Here is a 17,597-nt window from a genome sequence, read left to right as displayed (position 1 = left end):
AAGGGGAGGGGAGAGGCACAGTGAGGGGAGGGGAGAGAGGCACAGTGAGGAGGAGAAAGAGGCGCAGTTAGGGGAGGGGGAGAGGGGCACAGTGAGGGGAGGGGGAGAGGGGCACAGTGAGGGGAGGGGGAGAGGGGCACAGTGAGGGGAGGGGAGAGGGGCACAGTGAGGGGAGGGGGAGAGGGGCACAGTGAGGGGAGGGGGAGAGGCACGGTGAGGGGGAGGGGGAGAGGCACGGTGAGGGGGAGGGGAGAGGCACGGTGAGGGGGAGGGGGAGAGGCACGGTGAGGGGGAGGGGAGAGAGGCAAATTGAGGGGGAGAGAGACGCATTGAGGGGGAGGGGGAGAGAGGCACAGTGAGGGGAGGGGGAGAGAGGCGCAGTGAGGGGGAGGGGGAGAGAGGCGCGGGAGGGTTGGGGGTATAGATAGGGTGACCAGATTTGAAAATGAAAAACCGGGACACAAAAAAAATTATTAATACAACAAAAAACATTACTAAAAAAGATTATTATGATATTTATCTAATAGTGTCACCATTGATGCTGTATTATTCATTCTATCTCTTCCCATTCTCTCTCTACCTTCTCCATCACTGCCAACAGAAATCATGCGCCCCCCCCCCCCCCAAAGGGAGGGAGGGAGAGAGGTGACAGGGAGGGAGGGAAAGAGGTGACAGGGAGGGAGGGAGAGAGGTGACAGGGAAGGAGGGAGGGAGAGGTGACAGGGAGGGAGAGGTGACAGGGAGGGAGAGGTGACAGGGAGGGAGGGAGGGAGAGGTGACAGGGAGGGAGGGAGAGAGGTGACAGGGAGGGAGGGAGGGAAAGAGAGAGGTGACAGGGAAGGAGGGAGGGAAAGAGAGAGGTGACAGGGAAGGAGGGAGGGAGAGAGAGAGGTGACAGGGAGGGAGAGAGGTGACAGGGAGGGAGGGAGGGAGGTGACAGGGAGGGAGGGAGGGAGAGAGGTGACAGGGAGGGAGAGAGGTGACAGAGAGAGAGGGAAAGAGGTGACAGGGAGGGAGGGAGAGAGGTGACAGGGAGGGAGGGAGAGAGGTGACAGGGAGGGAGGGAGAGAGGTGACAGGGAGGGAGAGAGGTGACAGGGAGGGAGAGAGGGAGAGAGGTGACAGGGAGGGAGGTGACAGGGAGGGAGAGAGGTGACAGAGAGAGAGGAAAGAGGTGACAGGGAGGGAGGGAGAGAGGTGACAGGGAGGGAGAGAGGTGACAGAGGTGACAGGGAGGGAGAGAGGTGACAGGGAGGGAGGGAGAGAGAGAGGTGACAGGGAGGGAGAGGTGTGACAGGGAGGGAGGGAGAGAGGCAACAGGGAGAGAGGTGACAGGTAGGGAGAGAGAGGTGACAGGTATGGAGAGGATGACAGGGAGGGGGAGAGAGAGACACACACACACACACACACAGAGACACACACCCAGACAGAGACACACCCAGACAGAGACAAACACACAGAGAGACACACACCCAGACAGAGACACACACCCAGAAAATTATATAAATAATTTATTGACATTAATTAAAATTAAATAAAAAATGAAGACATTAATTGGACATTCCTCATTGTCATTCCTGACCTGACCTTGGGGCTTGTATATATAATATAAAAATGTGCTAAATAAATAGGAGGGAGAGAGGTGACAGGGAGGGAGAGAGGTGACAGGGAAGGAGGGAGAGAGGTGACAGGGAAGGAGGGAGGGAGAGGTGACAGGGAGGGAGAGGTGACAGGGAGGGAGAGGTGACAGGGAGGAGGGAGGGAGAGGTGACAGGGAGGGAGGGAGAGAGGTGACAGGGAGGGAGAGAGGTGACAGGGAGGGAGGGAGAGAGGTGACAGGGAGGGAGGGAGAGAGGTGACAGGGAGGGAGGGAGAGAGGTGACAGGGAGGGAGGGAGAGAGGTGACAGGGAGGGAGGGAGAGAGGTTGACAGGGAGGGAGGGAGAGAGGTGACAGGGAGGGAGGGAGAGAGAGAGGTGATAGGGAGGGAGGTGACAGGGATACAGAGAGGGAGAGGTGTGACAGGGAGGGAGGGAGAGAGGCGACAGGGAGAGAGGTGACAGGTAGGGAGGGAGAGGTGGCAGGGAGGAAGAGGGGTGAAAGGGAGAGAGGTGACAGGGTGGGAGGTGACAGGGAGGGAGGGAGGTGACAGGAAGGGAGGGAGGTGACAGGAAGGGAGGGAGGTGACAGGAAGCGAGGTGACAGGGAGGGAGGGAGGTGACAGGGAGGGAGGGAGAGAGAGAGAGGTGACAGGTATGGAGAGGATGACAGGGAGGGGGAGAGAGAGACACACACACACAGAGACACACACCCAGACAGAACCACACCCAGACAGAGACACACACAGAGAGACACACACACAGAGAGACACACACCCAGACAGAGACACACACACAGAGAGACACACACCCAGAAAATTATATAAATAATTTATTGACATTAATTAAAATTAAATAAAAAATGAAGACATTAATTGGACATTCCTCATTGTCATTCCTGACCTGACCTTGGGGCTTGTTTATATAATATAAAAATGTGCTAAATAAATAGCAGGGGAAAGCAGAAACATGGTTGTGCATTAGTATAAATATATATGTTGCTACTTACACTTACAGTACTTATTGTACAGACTGTGTCACACGCGCAGCAGCAGCTCTGCCTCTGAGCAGCTCCAGACTGTGACACACCTTCTCCTGTGCTCCTCGTGGCAGTCACTGTCACAGGTCAGTGACATCACTGCCATCCCATGGATCACTGCGGCCCCTCCCACCCGGCATCTGTCCAATCCCCTGCCGTCTTGCTGAGCTGCTCCCATCCTCCTCAAATGGCCACCAATCTCCTGCACCGTTACTCCCTGGTAGTGTGGTGTGCTCTGCTCATACTCTGCCCCCCGCCCCTCGGCATTCTCACCCAATCCCGTGCAGCCTAGCATTCTGCTATGAAGGAGTATGCCGGGGCGGGGCTTTGTAGAACGCCGGCCGGCCGGCACGCAGGGGATTGGTTGAAGGATGTCTAAAGCCCCACCCCCCGGCAGCATTCTATTCTACAAGTGAAAAAACTCACCAGCTGAGTCCCGCACCCTCCTCGCGCAGCTCCGCCGCCGCCGCCGCAGACTAGCGCACCGCCGCCCGCTCCACATCACATCTATGTACCGGGACAAAGGCCACAACCCGGGACAGGCAGGCAACCGGGACAGTAATGAAAAAACCGGGACTGTCCCGGCAAAATCGGTACAAGTGGTCACCCTACCTCTCTCTCCCCCTTCCCTCACATTGCCTCTCTCCCCCCCCTTCCCTCACATTGCCTCTCTCTCCCCTTCCCTCACTGTGCCTCTCTCTCCCCTTCCCTCACTGTGCCTCTCTCTCACCCCTTCCCTCACATTGCCTCTCTCCCCTCTTTCCTCACATTGCCTCTCTCTCCCCACTTCCCTCACTGTGCCTCTCTCTCCCCCTTCCCTCACATTGCCTCTCCCCCCTTCCCTCACTGTGCCTCTCTCCCCCCTTCGCTCACTGTGCCTCTCTCCCCTCACTGTGCCTCTCGCCTCTCTCCCCCCTTCCCTCACTGTGCCTCTCTCCCCCTTCCCTCACTGTGCCTCTCTCCCCCCTTCCCTCACTGTGCCTCTCTCCCCCCCTTTCCACACTGTGCCTCTCTCTCCCCCCTTCCCTCACTGTGCCTCTCTCTCCCCCCTTTCCTCACTGTGCCTCTCTCCCCTCACTGTGCCTCTCTCCCCTCACTGTGCCTCTCTCCCCTCACTGTGCCTCTCTCCTCTCTCCCCCCTTCCCTCACATTGCCTCTCTCATCCCTTCCCTCACTGTGCCTCTCTCTCCCCCTTCCCTCACATTGCCTCTCTCCCCCCTTCCCTCACTGTGCCTCTCACCCCCCTTCCCTCACATTGCCTCTCTCCCCCCTTCCCTCACCCCCCCCCCCCTTCCCTCACTGTGCCTCTCTCTCCCCCTTTCCTCACTGTGCCTCTCTCTTCCCCCCTCACTGTGCCTCTCTCTCCCCCCCTCACTGTGCCTCTCTCCCCCCCTCACTGTGCCTCTCTCTCCCCCCCCTCACTGTGCCTCTCTCTCCCCCCCCCCCTCACTGTGCCTCTCTCTCCCCCCCTCACTGTGCCTCTCTCCCCCCTTCCCTCACTGTGCCTCTCTCCCCCCTCCCCTCTTTGGGGATGAGAGTTGGGGGGGGGGGCTGGGGATGAGAGATGGGGGGGGGGGAGAGGAAAGGGGTGAGAGGGGGGGAGGGGGATAACCACCTTCTCTGCTCCCGGGGTCACAAGCCGAGGTTTGGATCCTGCATGGAGCTACCAATGCCCTGTGAAATCAGGGCACGCCCCCTGCACACGTCACAGCCAATAGGAGGCTTGCTAGTACTGCGCATGCTCACAAGCGCCTTTGAAACAAGGGCCGCCATCTTTGATAAGAGTTATGCCCATACTAAGTAATAGATTGCCGAGAACCCAAATAGAAGATGTAATAGGCCCCCCTTACTGTTCCTCTCTCCCTCCCCTCACTGTGCCTCTCTTCCCACTCCCCCTATTACATCTTCTATGTGGACTCTCAGCAAGCTGTATTACTTAGTATGGGCATAACCCTTATCCAAGATAGCGACACTTGTTTCAGCTTGTGAACATGAGCAGTACTAGCAAGCCTCCTATTGGCTGTGACATTTGCAGGGGGATTGCCCTGATTGGCCCTCGGCTTGTGATACCGGGAGCAGAGAAGGTGGTTATTCCCCCTCCCCCCCCCTCACCCCCCTTCCCAATCTCTCTCACCCACTAACAATATTATCACCACAACTGCGCTATCCAGGAGAAAGAGGCACAGTGAGGGGAGGGGGAGAGAGGCACAGTGGGGGGAGAGAGGCACAGTGAGGTGGGAGAGAGGCACAGTGAGGGGAGGGGGCGAGAGGCACAGTGGGGGGGAGAGGCACAGTGAGGGGAGGGGGGAGAGAGGCACAGGGAGGGGAGGGGGGAGAGAGGCACAGGGAGGGGAGGGGGGAGAGAGGCTCAGGGAGGGAAGGGGGGAGAGAGAGGCACAGTGAGGGGAGAGAGGCACAGGGAGGGGGAGAGAGGCACAGTGAGGGGGAGGGAGGCACAGTGAGGGGGAGAGAGGCACAGTGAGGGGGAGAGAGGCACAGTGAGGGGAGAGAGGCACAGTGAGGGGAGGGGGAGAGACAGGCACAGAGAGGGTAGGGGGGAGAGAGGCACAGTAAGGGAGAGAAAAAATGATTAAGGCTGTGCCTATAGTGCTGTCGATGGCGACACGACGGGTGACGACGCCGTCGCCAGTGGCGAAAGTTATGTTTCGCCGGGCGGCGGCAGTGCGGGATTCCGGCAATTTGATTTGTTCAAGTGACGTGACGGCCCTTGAAAAATCTAATTTCGCCGGATACCAGTTTCCGCAACGGTGACTTCGCTTTGTCGCCGTCGCGCGCACTATAAGCGCACGCGGCGGCAATGCTTCTGTTTTCGAGCGACGACGCCAGCACTATAAGCGCGGCCTAAGAATGTAGATTAAATATTTGAAAATGCTACTCTTGACGCATTGCAATGTTACATTAATACATTTTCTCACCATAGATGTATCTTCACCACATGACTCGTCTGTGAGCAAGAAGCAATGTAAGAAATGTCACAAACATCATAAATTACACGAGGGGTTAATGGGAATATGTTTTAAGGACTTCCACATTGCATAAATCTGTATGAGAATTGGAACAAGATTACCAGAAACTCGGCAGAGCATTCCTATACATCAGGGGGGCGCAAACTTTTTTCCCTGCGCCCCCCTGCCGGCTGTCCCCTCGCAGCGTCATTTTGACGCCGCTTTGCCATGGCGACGCAGGGAGGAATCCGCCGGAGCCACGGTAAGTTAGGTTTACAGAGGCCCTGCAGCTCCCCCGGCACTTAATTTAAGTGCCTTCGGGAAGCGCGCGGGGCCTCTGTAAACCCCGCGCCCCCCGTCGGCAGTCTCGCGCCCCCCCTGGGGGTCGCGCCCCACAGTTTGCGCACCGCTGCTATACATCAAAAGCCTTTTACTAAACTTACAGACACCACAAGGCAAGGACAGGGTTTAAAGAACAAAGACATGAACCCCTACAGTGGGACATACGGTAATGTTATACCGCAAGTAATCCCACGAGAGAGACCCTATAGCTGCTCTGAATGTGGGAAAAGCTTCAGTAAGAAATCAGGTCTTGTTACACACCAAAGAATCCACATAGAGTTGAAGCCTTATAACTGCTCTAAATGTGGGAATAGTTTCCATGATCAATCAAGTTTTTGTAGACACCAAAGAAACCCCACAGGGGAGAGACCCTATAACTGCTCTGAATGTGGAAAAAGCTTCAGTAAGAAATCACATCTTATCTCGCGAGATCTCGGACTTCTCTGCTGTCGATGCCGGCTCCGTTCTTGTTCAAAATCTCTCTCCTACTCTGTACTCTGCACAGTCACGACTTTGGACTCCTTCCCCCCCTCGTACATACTGCTGCGGCACAGTTTATTCGAGCATTTGCCCGTTCTGTGCCGCAGCAGTAGCCTGGCGCGCGCCCGAGTGTGACGGGCGCGCGCCGAAGCAGCGGAAGAGCGCCCTCCGATCGGGGCGCTCTCCCTACCGCTGCCGGGTCCGCCGGGTCCCCCGGAACCCCCTGCCGCTGTCCCGCGATCGCGAGACACCAGGGCTCCCTCGGGGAGCCCCTGGACACGCGTGCAGGGGGCGCACGCTCCCGATGACGCGTGACCGCGCGTCTATGACGCGCGGCACGCCGAGGGGCGGCCACTAGCAAGCCGGGAGATTTCCCGGCTTGCGGTACCGACCACACTTCAATAAAGTGTGTCGGTAGTGTAGATACACATTACCTACTGGTTAAAATTCATTCAATATGTGTTAATTATGGGGTATATTTTAGTGCAATTCACTAAGGCTTCTTCAGGAGTTAATGCTGGCATATCTGTCCCTACCTTCCTTATAGGCACCTCCCTGTTCCTATTGGTTCCCATAAGCGCAATACAATTGATTGAGAAACATCCTAACTTGTAATACTGTGCACTGAAATGTAATTGGTTCCCCTAACAATAATCAGTATACATTCAGGAGAAGGATTTACTGTTATGTCATAACATAACCACCATCTGATTCCTCGTCCCATACATATACATCAATACAAACTCCGCTGGGTGTATACTGTTACTTTGCAGCCATGTTAATAAAGGGCAGACACGTTGATACATATTTAACATGGTATCACTACTTAGAATAAAGTTGGTTTAATTCACAAACTAAGAGTGGCAGCTTATTGGAAATTACACCCTTAAAAGAAAGGATGAATATATTCAGTAGAGATTGTTACTATCCCCATTTGGAATACGTATCACTTATACATAGAAAGACATATCTAATTAGAGACAAAGAATGATTATTTTCAATCGCACATACTCTGAATTTAATACAGTAAAGAACCTCAGAAAAAGATATAGTCCCTCTATGTCTAATAAATAAAGACATAGGAATATCTTAAATCATACAACATGTCACTCATAATTTGAATGTAAAGGAGAGAATTTAAATCAACAAATATTGATCAACTACATTTGTTGAAAAAATAATCAGACACATATAGTCCCTCAAATAGTGTATATAGAGGGGAAAGAGAAATTCACTGAAATCTTAAATCGCACAGTTGCATAACAGAATCCATACTTAGTACAGAAGAGAGATCATAAATGGAAATTTAGCCCATCGGTGTCTAATAATTACAGACACAGATTGGGTTATCTTAATTTGCCTAATTCTTTACTTAAAATCTAATACCCAGAATAATACATATAGCTGTGGGAATATACTGAGATCCCAAATCACACAATATAACTCAGAATCCATAGCATAAACTTCATGCAAAGAGAAATGTTAAATAGAGATATAACCCATCTATGGGCCTCATGCAGAGAGCTGCGAATTTTAAAAGTGGCGAATTTATTAAAAAGTAGCTTTTTTGGAGAGTTTTAATCTCCATATGCAGAAAAGTGCGAATTCTGCTATGTTTAACATGGATGCGTGTGGCGAGTTTAAATTGGCGAGATGCGCGCTTCAGAAATGTGTTAAAACAAATTCGCGCCTTTTTTTTCCCCTTTGCAATGGCCGCGAGCGGCAGTTTTTTTTGGCGAGGCAAAACGGAGACAATCGCGCCATTTTATTGGCGCGAACAGCCGCTAGATGCCGTTCGCGCCTCTCTGCATACGGATATTTTTTAAACTGGCGAGATTGAGGTTCTCGCCAGCCGCGAGGCGAGTTTTACAAATAGAAAAGAAAAATTGGCGCGTTTTTCGGAACTCGCCATTTTCTGCTGTTTTCTGCGCGATTTTCTCCAAAAAATGGCGAATTTCGAAAATTCGCTGCTCTCTGCATAGGCCCCTATGTCTGAATGTTCAAGACACAGATCTGGTTATCTATGATCACACAATGTATAATCTATATAGAATAGTGCAGATAAACAAAGTATGTTACATAGTATACAAACTCAATGTAGAAGAGAGATATTACATCAGTGGATAAATTGACAAGTGTTATTACGCACACATAGATGGTGCAGTGTATTAGTGCATCACCATAGACAGCTCAACAGACATAAGTTCAATCAGTTTCATATTATGAATCCAGACTCCAGGACATGATATGTAGCATAACATCCCAGGGTGAGAAACTAGGGACCTGGTGGTCCCCGCACGGGTACCCCAAAATAGGTCACTTGATGAGAGTATACTCAACCCTGGGGAATTAATTAAAGATAAGTCCAGCAATGGAGGGTAAAAATGATAATGGGCTGTGCCCTTTACCTTCCTGTATGGTGTCCTTTACGAGTGGATCATCCGGCGTGCAGTCCTCTGATAGTATATCAAGACACTAGAAATGGAGAGGAACACAGCTGTGTGTGTAGCGGTTTCCAGCGTTTCCAGCGCAAAAAATGAGGGCAACTCGAGGCAGGGATAAATTATAAATAAACTATTTTATAGTTTATATTTCCTTGAGAAAGTCCCTACGGACGAAACGCGTAGGTGCGTTCCCCTGCTTTGTCTTTTAAAACTGACCATTAAAATAGTTTATTTATAATTTATCCCTGCCTCGAGTTGCCCTCATTTTTTGCGCTGGAAACGCTGGAAACCGCTACACAGGCAGCTTCTCCATTTCTACTGTCTTTATTACACACACATAATACCTCTATATGGCGGGAACGGATGAATTTAAGGCACATACACTAACACACAGTCGCACTGATAATACATCTCTAATGTAATTTAGATGTTATGTCTCACCCAAAAATCGTAGAAAAATGATGCACTTAGTTTATTATATCCAGCAACATGCCTGAATATATTCCAATTAGCTATACTCAGTGACTGGCGCATAGCAATATAGAGTAGTATGTTGTGTGAATTAAAGACAAAGGCGCAACACAGCACCACATTACACAAATATAAATGCAGATTACGTAACCGCACACGTATACTGATAACACTGTGAATATTCAGTATGTAATGTGATAGATGCTGATAAACACAAGGACAGGATGGCAGTAATTAGTACTTAAACATTTATTAGCAGTGTTGCGATCCTATGCACCACATAATAATAATAATAATAACAGACGGAGAATCCAAGCGCTCTATATCCCTCCCTTAAAAAAGACCCCAAATCAATATCGATATTTAACCCTTGAGGTCTGAGGGTTTTCAAAACATAAATCCAATATGTTTCCTGCCTTGAAATTTGGACACTTTTGTTGCCTCCTCTCCATTTAGATTTTATTTTATCGATCCCTATGAATTTAACCCTTTGGGCCCTGAGAGTGGAATTCCTTAAAGTGCTGGGACACGCTATGTTGAAGGAAACCTTTGTCAGTGTTTGTGATGCATTGGGCTACCCTAACCTCCAGCGTCCGTGTGCTGCGGCTGCATATTGCTTATTGCAGGGACACCGCAGCACACATTATATCATCTGAATTACAGTCTGTTACATCCGACATCGCAAAGATTTCTTCTGTCACTTCCCATTGTACATTTCTGAGGGATGCAGGGAGGTGCTTATCCCATAAATGATAAATAAACACACGATATACCGTTTTCACACAAAATCTTGAGAAAGGTCCCGTGAGGGGAGGGGGGGGGGGAAAGAGGCACAGTGAGGGGAGGGGGAGAGAGGCGCAGTGAAGGGAGTGAAAGGCACAGTGAGGGGAGGGGGGAGAGAGACAGTGAGGGGAGTTGGAAGAGAGGCACAGTGAGGGGAGAGAGGTACAGTGAGGGGAGGGGGAGAGAGTGAGAGGAGGGTAGAGAGGAACGGGGAGGGGAGGGGAGAGAGTGTCACGATGGACGCACTTAACAAATTTATATTTTGTGGATCCCAATTGAGCAGAACAAGTTGAGCAAAATAAACTGAGATTTATTCCCTTGAAAGGCAAGCACACGACAACTGCAGAATACACTTAATAATTACACTTACTGGTATAGGAACAGGGGTAATGTCCAGAAAGGTGCAAAGCACCAGAAGATTGTCTTTTAAAATGTAGTCCTTTTGCAAGGGCATAAATTGCCAGCCCAATCATTCTGTGAATGTGCAAAGTCTTTTCTGGTCTGTTGGGGTTAATCAGATAACCCCCAGCAATCACAGTGTCCTAATGCAGAGTTTTGTCCTTGGTTCCGATGTAATAAGACTCTATGCGTTCCAGGAATATGCTGCTGCTCTTCTCAGCTATTAGAAGCGTGTTGGAAATCCGATCACATGGTATAATAAAAAAATGAAAGACCACTGGGATAGCCTGGGTGGCATGTATACAGGGTTTGAGAGCCTATCTCCAACATACCCACCCAATCCCCCTCGTGGGAAAGTTCTCATTCCCCAATCCCCTACTTGCCCACAGTTTGGAGAGTGGGCACTCTAGGGATTTCCTGTTCACACAGAGCATGTGCGACAACGCCACCTTGGCTACTTAGCATAGGTGCACTCCCCTCTTTACCTGGCCTCTCAGGCTGGAAGGGAAACTCGGGGTGAGTTAGCCCAGATGGGTCAACAGGATTTCCTATTTAGCATCCATCTGGCCAATTCACACCCACCTTGGTTCTTTGATATGCAACACTTTCAGAGACTCACAGGCGTGGGCCCAGCATGTTACCTTTGAAGCTTGCATAGGAAAGTGCCCCAGCTCATAGGTGTCAAAACTTTTGGTTCTTGTGTGCATTTTAATGACAGGAGAAAAAAAAACTTCATCCTGCTTGTCCCTGTTAAAACCTGCAGCAAAAATACACTTTATTGAAAATACATGTTCCCCTTATCTCACAATTATATTTTTCATATATGTGCTTGGGGGGTACTCTACTGCCAGCACATACAATCCTGCAAAATGGGGACAACAAGGGACAGAGGGAAAAATAAGACATGTACAGTGCATGAAAAATTAACTCCTTCATCCCCAATACGAAATTGGGGTAACCAGCTGAGCACACTGCCTTTATTAATGTGCTTATTACGCCCATTTTCGCCACAGAGAGGCACGGGGAGGGGAGAGGGGAGAGACAGTGAGGGAAGGGAGAGAGACACAGTGAGGGGGGGGGGGGAGAAAGACACAGTGAGGGGAGCGGGGAGAGACAGTGAGGGAAGGGAGAGAGACAGTGAGGGGGGAGAGAGACAGTGAGGGGAGCGGAGAGAGAGTCACAATGGGGAGGGGAGATGCAGGCACAGTGAGGGGAGTGGGGAGGAAGGCACAGTAGGGGAGAGGTACAGTGAGGGGGGAGAAAGAGAGGTACAGTGAGGGGGCAGAGAGGCACAGTGTGGGGGTGAGAGGCACAGTGAGGGGGGTGAGAGAGGCACAGTGAGGGAAATGGGGAGAGAGGCACAGTGAGGGGAAGGGGATAGAGAGAGGCACAGTGAGGGGAAGGGGATAGAGAGAGGCACAGTGAGGGGAAGGGGATAGAGAGAGGCACAGTGAGGGGAAGGGGAGAGAGGCACAGTGAGGGGAAGGGGATAGAGAGGCACAGTGAGGGAAGGGGATAGAGAGGCACAGTGAGGGGAGGGTCACAGTGAGGGAGGGAGGAGAGGGGCACAGTGAGGGGGAGGGAGGAGAGGGGCACAGTGAGGGGGAGGGAGGAGAGAGGCACAGTGAGGGGAGGGGGATAGAGAGGCACAATGAGGGGAATGGGGAGAGAGGCACAGTGAGGGAGGGGGATAGAGGCACAGTGAGGGAAGGGGATAGAGAGGCACAGTGAGGGGAACGGGATAGAGATGCACTGTGAGGGAAGGGGGGAGAGAGGCACTGTGAGGGAAGGGGATAGAGAGGCACAGTGAGGGAGGGGGAGAGAGGCACAGTGAGGGGAAGGGGATAGAGAGGCACAGTGAGGGAGGGTGAGAGAGGCACAGTGAGGGGAAGGGGATAGAGAGGCACAGTGAGGGGAGGGGGAGAGAGGCACAGTGAGGGGAAGGGGATAGAGAGAGGCACAGTGAGGGGAGGGAGAGAGAGGCACAATGAGGGGAGGGAGAGAGGCACAGTGAGGGGAAGGGGATAGAGAGGCACAGTGAGGGGAATGGGGAGAGAGGCACAGTGAGGGGAGGGAGAGAGAGGCACAGTGAGGGGAAGGGGATAGAGAGGCATAGTGAGGGGGGTGAGAGAGGCACAGTGAGGGGGGTGAGAGAGGCACAGTGAGGGGAAGGGGATAGAGAGGCACAGTGAGGGAGGGTGAGAGAGAGGCACAGTGAGGGGAAGGGGAGAGAGGCACAGTGAGGGAGGGTGAGAGAGGCACAGTGACGGGAAGGGGAGAGAGGCACAGTGAGGGGAGGGAGAGAGAGGCACAGTGAGGGGAAGGGGATAGAGAGAGGCACAGTGAGGGGAATGGGGAGAGGCACAGTGAGGGGAGGGATAGAGAGGCACAGTGAGGGGAAGGGGAGTGTGACGATTGAGGGGGGCCAGGCCAGTAATAAAGGGGTTGCACCCGGCTGGCAGCCCCTAAATCGTGTTGGGACTGAAGGGGTTAATGTGCAAACTGTGTGTAATAACTGGCATTCCCCTTCACCATATTTATTTGTCCCAGATTGCAGCTAAATCTCCCAGCTGCAATGTGTTTTAAACGATGTGTCCCCTAAATCATCTTGGGACGGAAGGGGTTAACAGAATCTGTATGTAATAATCCTGTGTTTCCCTTGACTAACGTTTTCTGTCCCTTAGTAATGTATATATATGCTAGCGGGTTGATTTGTTAAACGTAGCCAGCATGCATACCCATATAGCTGTGACAATATTTAGAAGGGCAGAAGATAGAGTTTTAAAAGAAGCAATGCTTTTCTATATGTTATAAATGTAAGCCAAAGCTGGCCTTGTGTTCCCTTCTGATATGCTAATGTATTCAGGGGAGGGTAAGGGGTGGCTTTGTTCTGCCTGGGGTTCAAATGGGACCCCCCGCTGGGTGCTGCCAGCTTGGCTGCCGGACCTAAGAAGGACAAAGCCACAGAGCCATCCTATTTAGTATGCAGTCCCGAGATAGCAAGGGTCTGTAAAAAAACACCGGAAGTGTGAGTTCCTCAGCTATCTGACAATACTACAACTGGGCCATATGTGTTCAACCCAGACTTTGTGTCCCCAGAAACAAGTGGCCCCTTTTTACTAACCAGTGCTACCAAGCTGCTCACTGAGCATGCTCAGAGTTACCTGGGCTGGCCTTATGACCATTTCCCACGTTACCTGGAAGGTTTTGATAGGAGGAAGATATTCTCCCACCAATGGAATTGAGCGAAGTTTAGGCTTGGGACACCTGTCTATAAAGATGCCTGTAACCCTCATTCCTGTGTTGTTGTTGAATCCTGTGAAGATCTAATCCTGAGGAACGAACTGCTACCTGTGTGACCTGGTATTTCGTTCCTGTGATTGCTGTGTTTTTATCCCATGTTATTCAGTTTACTGTGTTTGTTTGTCTGAAAAGAAATTAACTTACAGGTTTATTTTATCGCTGTCTCGCTCCAATCAGTTCCCAGTGATTTTGTACGCATAAGTTCTGGTCAACCGTGACAGTAACAGGGTTTGTCCAGCCGTACCTGTTTCTCCCCACATAGAGTATCTGCTATGTAAGTCCTGTTAAGATCCAGGCATTAGCAGGTTAATCTGTGGGCCCTTGACCCCCTTCCTGCTTCCCCAGAAAGTGAAGGAAGATAGGTGGTGTCTAATGGCCTGTGTACAGCCCCATGTAGGTGGGTACCGTCCATGAGCCCGCCCCTTCCAGAAGTTTCTAAAGGGAGTAGACTAAAGTTAGGGCAGTCTAAAGATAAAGATAAAGGGTTGGATCAAGGAAGGAGTAACATCTCGTTCATTACACAATATAATGCTATGACCCCTAGAAAAAGAAATATTTTTGCCAAGCACTGGCCAATTTTGCTACAGGACGCTACATTATCACAGGTACTAACTCCAAAACCTTCCATCATTTTTAAAAAAGCAAATAATTTTAAAAATAAATTAGCACCTAGTTGTCCTTTATATCAAGGGAAGGATAAAATGAGAAGTACCAAGGGTCCTAATGGGTTCAAACCATGTAAAAAGTGCATAGCTTGTAAATATAGTCGGTGTAGCATTGAGTTCAGATCTAATGTCATTGATAAAGTGTACAAGATTATGTCACACATCACATGCAAATCACAATTTGTAATTTATGTGTTGCAATGCCCATGCGGCTTGCAATATGTGGGACGCACAGGTAGAACCTTTCAAAGACGTATGTATGAACACGTCTATAATATAAAGAAAGGTCTAACAACGCACAGTGTGTCCCACCATTTTTTGTTACATCATGGCAGAGACCCAAAGGGCCTGGTTTGTCAACCTATTGAGCTATGTACTCCAGATTGGAGAGGTGGGGACATTATTAAACATATAAATAGACGTGAGGCCTTTTGGATTTACGAACTGAAGACCCTGTCCCCCAATGGTCTCAATATTGATTTTGAATTGGGTTCTTTTTTAGGTAAATAGATTGGTCTGGCAGTAGCTGACAGGAGAGAATTAGTTATTTCTAGCTAACTGCGACATTAACTAGTGTAACACCTGGTAGGTCTTAAAATTAAGAATAAAGGGATTTTGAGTAATAATTAATTGCATCCATGGGGAGAGTTTGAATATCTTTATACCACTGTTGGTTTGTTTTATATATATATGACGTTAGGGTGTATATAGTTTGACATATGTTGGTACTGTTGTTTTTATGTTTTTATGTTTTGTATGTTTAAGAGTCCATGTAGTGAATTGGTACTAATGACATACAGGTTGTTTTAATTCTGAATAATCAATTAATTTTAATTGGCTAGGGTTTATTAATGTGTCACTAAGTATCATTGTTTTCAGCCCCTGAGGAAGTAGAGTGACATCTACGAAACGCGTAGGGCTAGTGGCATTGCCACTGTTGGACTGGCTTTGGACGTTTATGGTGATTTGACATTGGAGCCCAGCTTTCCCTTCAGCCTGCCAGCTGTCCCTTTAAGGCCACGGGTACTATCGCGCGCGGGCGCGCAGAGATTTCCCGTTTGCTCCGGAGGAGGAAGTGAGGCGTGTGTCTACACGCGGTGCAGAGCTGTGGACCCCGCACACCAGCCTCCACGGCCGGAGCTGTTCCGGCTACCATCGCAGGGACGGTCTGGAGCTCAAGCCGCAACGGAGCAGAGACATCACCCGGCAGGGAGACCATCTCTATTTAGGACTTGTTCCTACCAATGCGAGTTTAAGCCTTGCTGTCTGTAAGTAGGGCTCCAATTTTTGTGTCCCAGATGACCTGCGGTTCTTTGTATTTGCCAATGCCTGACTTGGCATAGTTCCTTTTAATAAATAGTTTTTTAATTGTCGCTAGGACTCTTAATTGTTTGTGTGTATTAGTGCAGTACTGCTCACCCTACAGTGTTGCGCTATGATTTTTGTTTGTTTGTGTTTTTCTCTTTGCATGGTCTGTCGAGCAAGTGTGCGGATCCCTTGAGGAGTTCAGGACATTCCACTGACAATTTGGCGCCAGGTTTTTCTTTATTTTACTGTTTATCAAATACATTACTAGTGAGTTAAAAGAAAACAAAAAGGACTGTGACTGGATCCTGAACTGTGAACCAAACCACATGGAGATCTTTTATATTTATTTATTAATACAATATTTTACCAGGGAGAAATACATTGAGCGTTACCTCTCATTTTCAAGTATTATTTGAATCCTATCTCATTCACCCTTTGCTGTCTCATTCACCCCTTAATTAAATTAATCTTTCACACCTAGGCAGGGAACACCCTGTGTAGAAAACCCATCTGTTTGAATGGGCCTCGCATGCGCTAATTAAGCAGGCTGAACTTAACTGTCAGGTGACTTGTTATGCCTGGGTTATATGGGCCTAACAGCCTTATGCTGCCTGCAGCCCATTTTCAAGTAGCCCATTGTAAGTAGCAAGAAAACTGAAGTTTAAAAGGAATGAACAAGTGGACAACACCTACTGGTCCTGAATCCTGGATTTCATCTACGCTGAAAAGGAGGATATTATCTATCCCAGACTGAACATCTCAGCACTTTACTATTGCTGTGATGCCGCCGTTACTATTTATATTTGCTATGGCCTCACTTTTCAAATTATACACTTCTTTCTACCAGCCTCACTAAATTACACCCCTACAAATTATCCTTACACATCCTCTTTCTTGCTTCTCCTCCTTGCTTCTGGGGATATCTCTCACAATCGTGGTCCCTGCTTTATTTATACTTTCTCTTGTCCTCGCCTCCCACATGCAACTTCTACTCCTTCTGGTGTCAACCCCTCTAACTTCATACCCATCCCCTGCCACCCTCCCTCCTCTCCCTTTCTCCTGTGCCCTTTGGAATGCGCGCTCCCTAACAAGTTCCTCTCCGTGTATGACTTCTTTCTCTCTCACACTCTGCTCCTATTTGCAATAACTGCGACCTGGCTCACTCAGGATATGGCCCTCTCTTATGGTGGCCTTTCTCCCACACTCCGTGCCCTAATAGCAGGTTTGGAGGTGTGGGGCTTCTGCTCTCCTCTCTCTGCCGTTACTGTACCCTTCCTACGCCTCCCTCTCTTGCTTTTTCCTCCTTTGAGGCTCACACTGTCCATATATTCTCTATTCTCCCTGTCCACGTGGCGGTCATCAATCGCCCACCTACCTCTACTCATCCCCCTTCTGCTTTTCTCTCTCACTTTGAATCCTGACTCTCTTTCTTTCTCTCGTCAGACTATCATGTTCTTCTCCTTGGGGACTTCAACTGCCACATTGATGAACCCTCTCCCCCTTGGGCTTCCCGCTTTCTCTCTCTAACCTCTTCCTTTGGCCTTCAACAGTGGACTGCAGCCAGCACCAACAAGGATGGCCACTACCTAGACCTGGTTTTAGCTAAAAACTTTTTTCTCTCTCTGACCATCACCTCATCCATCCATCCATCCATATATCTATCTCTCTCTCTCTCTCTATCTATCTCTCTCTCTCTCTCTCACACCTTCCCCCCACCGTGTGTCTCTCTCTCTCTTGCTTCTCCCCTTCTCCACCTACCCCTCGGTTCTGCAGAGACCTGCGCTCTATTAACCTACCAACT

At 49.9% G+C, this 17,597-nt stretch overlaps 3 protein-coding genes and 1 long non-coding RNA gene across 6 annotated transcripts in view; 1 reads left to right on the top strand and 3 right to left on the bottom strand.

Moving 5' to 3' along the window:
- LOC142468254 (uncharacterized) overlaps positions 1-4,321 on the bottom strand; it is a 14,889-nt gene extending 10,568 nt beyond the window's left edge. Inside the window, exon 1 of one of the 2 annotated variants that reach the window (XM_075574605.1) lies at positions 4,251-4,321. The gene's annotated coding sequence lies outside the window, so the exon portion shown is untranslated. Of the gene's footprint in view, positions 1-2,605; positions 2,968-4,250 lie in introns of those variants that run through there. The other variant, XM_075574615.1, reaches the window with a different exon arrangement.
- The window catches only part of LOC142468177 (uncharacterized), a 122,385-nt gene extending 118,018 nt beyond the window's left edge, over positions 1-4,367 (bottom strand). Inside the window, exon 1 of the mRNA XM_075574405.1 lies at positions 4,251-4,367. The gene's annotated coding sequence lies outside the window, so the exon portion shown is untranslated. The remainder of the gene's footprint in view (positions 1-4,250) is intronic.
- Positions 1-4,377, bottom strand: part of LOC142468238 (uncharacterized) — a 407,600-nt gene extending 403,223 nt beyond the window's left edge. The window contains exon 1 of one of the 2 annotated variants that reach the window (XM_075574558.1): positions 4,251-4,377. The gene's annotated coding sequence lies outside the window, so the exon portion shown is untranslated. The remainder of the gene's footprint in view (positions 1-4,250) is intronic. The other variant, XM_075574583.1, reaches the window with a different exon arrangement.
- LOC142468315 (uncharacterized) lies at positions 2,650-16,080 on the top strand. The gene is made up of 3 exons (XR_012788626.1): positions 2,650-3,228; positions 5,577-5,618; positions 15,368-16,080. It is a non-coding gene; the product is annotated as an uncharacterized LOC142468315 (long non-coding RNA).
- The last annotated feature ends 1,517 nt before the right edge of the window (positions 16,081-17,597 follow it).

This window comes from Ascaphus truei, chromosome 1 (assembly GCF_040206685.1).
Source record: "Ascaphus truei isolate aAscTru1 chromosome 1, aAscTru1.hap1, whole genome shotgun sequence".
Lineage (NCBI taxonomy): Eukaryota > Metazoa > Chordata > Amphibia > Anura > Ascaphidae > Ascaphus > Ascaphus truei.
The sequence above is the reverse complement of the archived record's forward strand: the minus strand, read 5'-3'. Positions and strand labels throughout refer to the sequence as shown.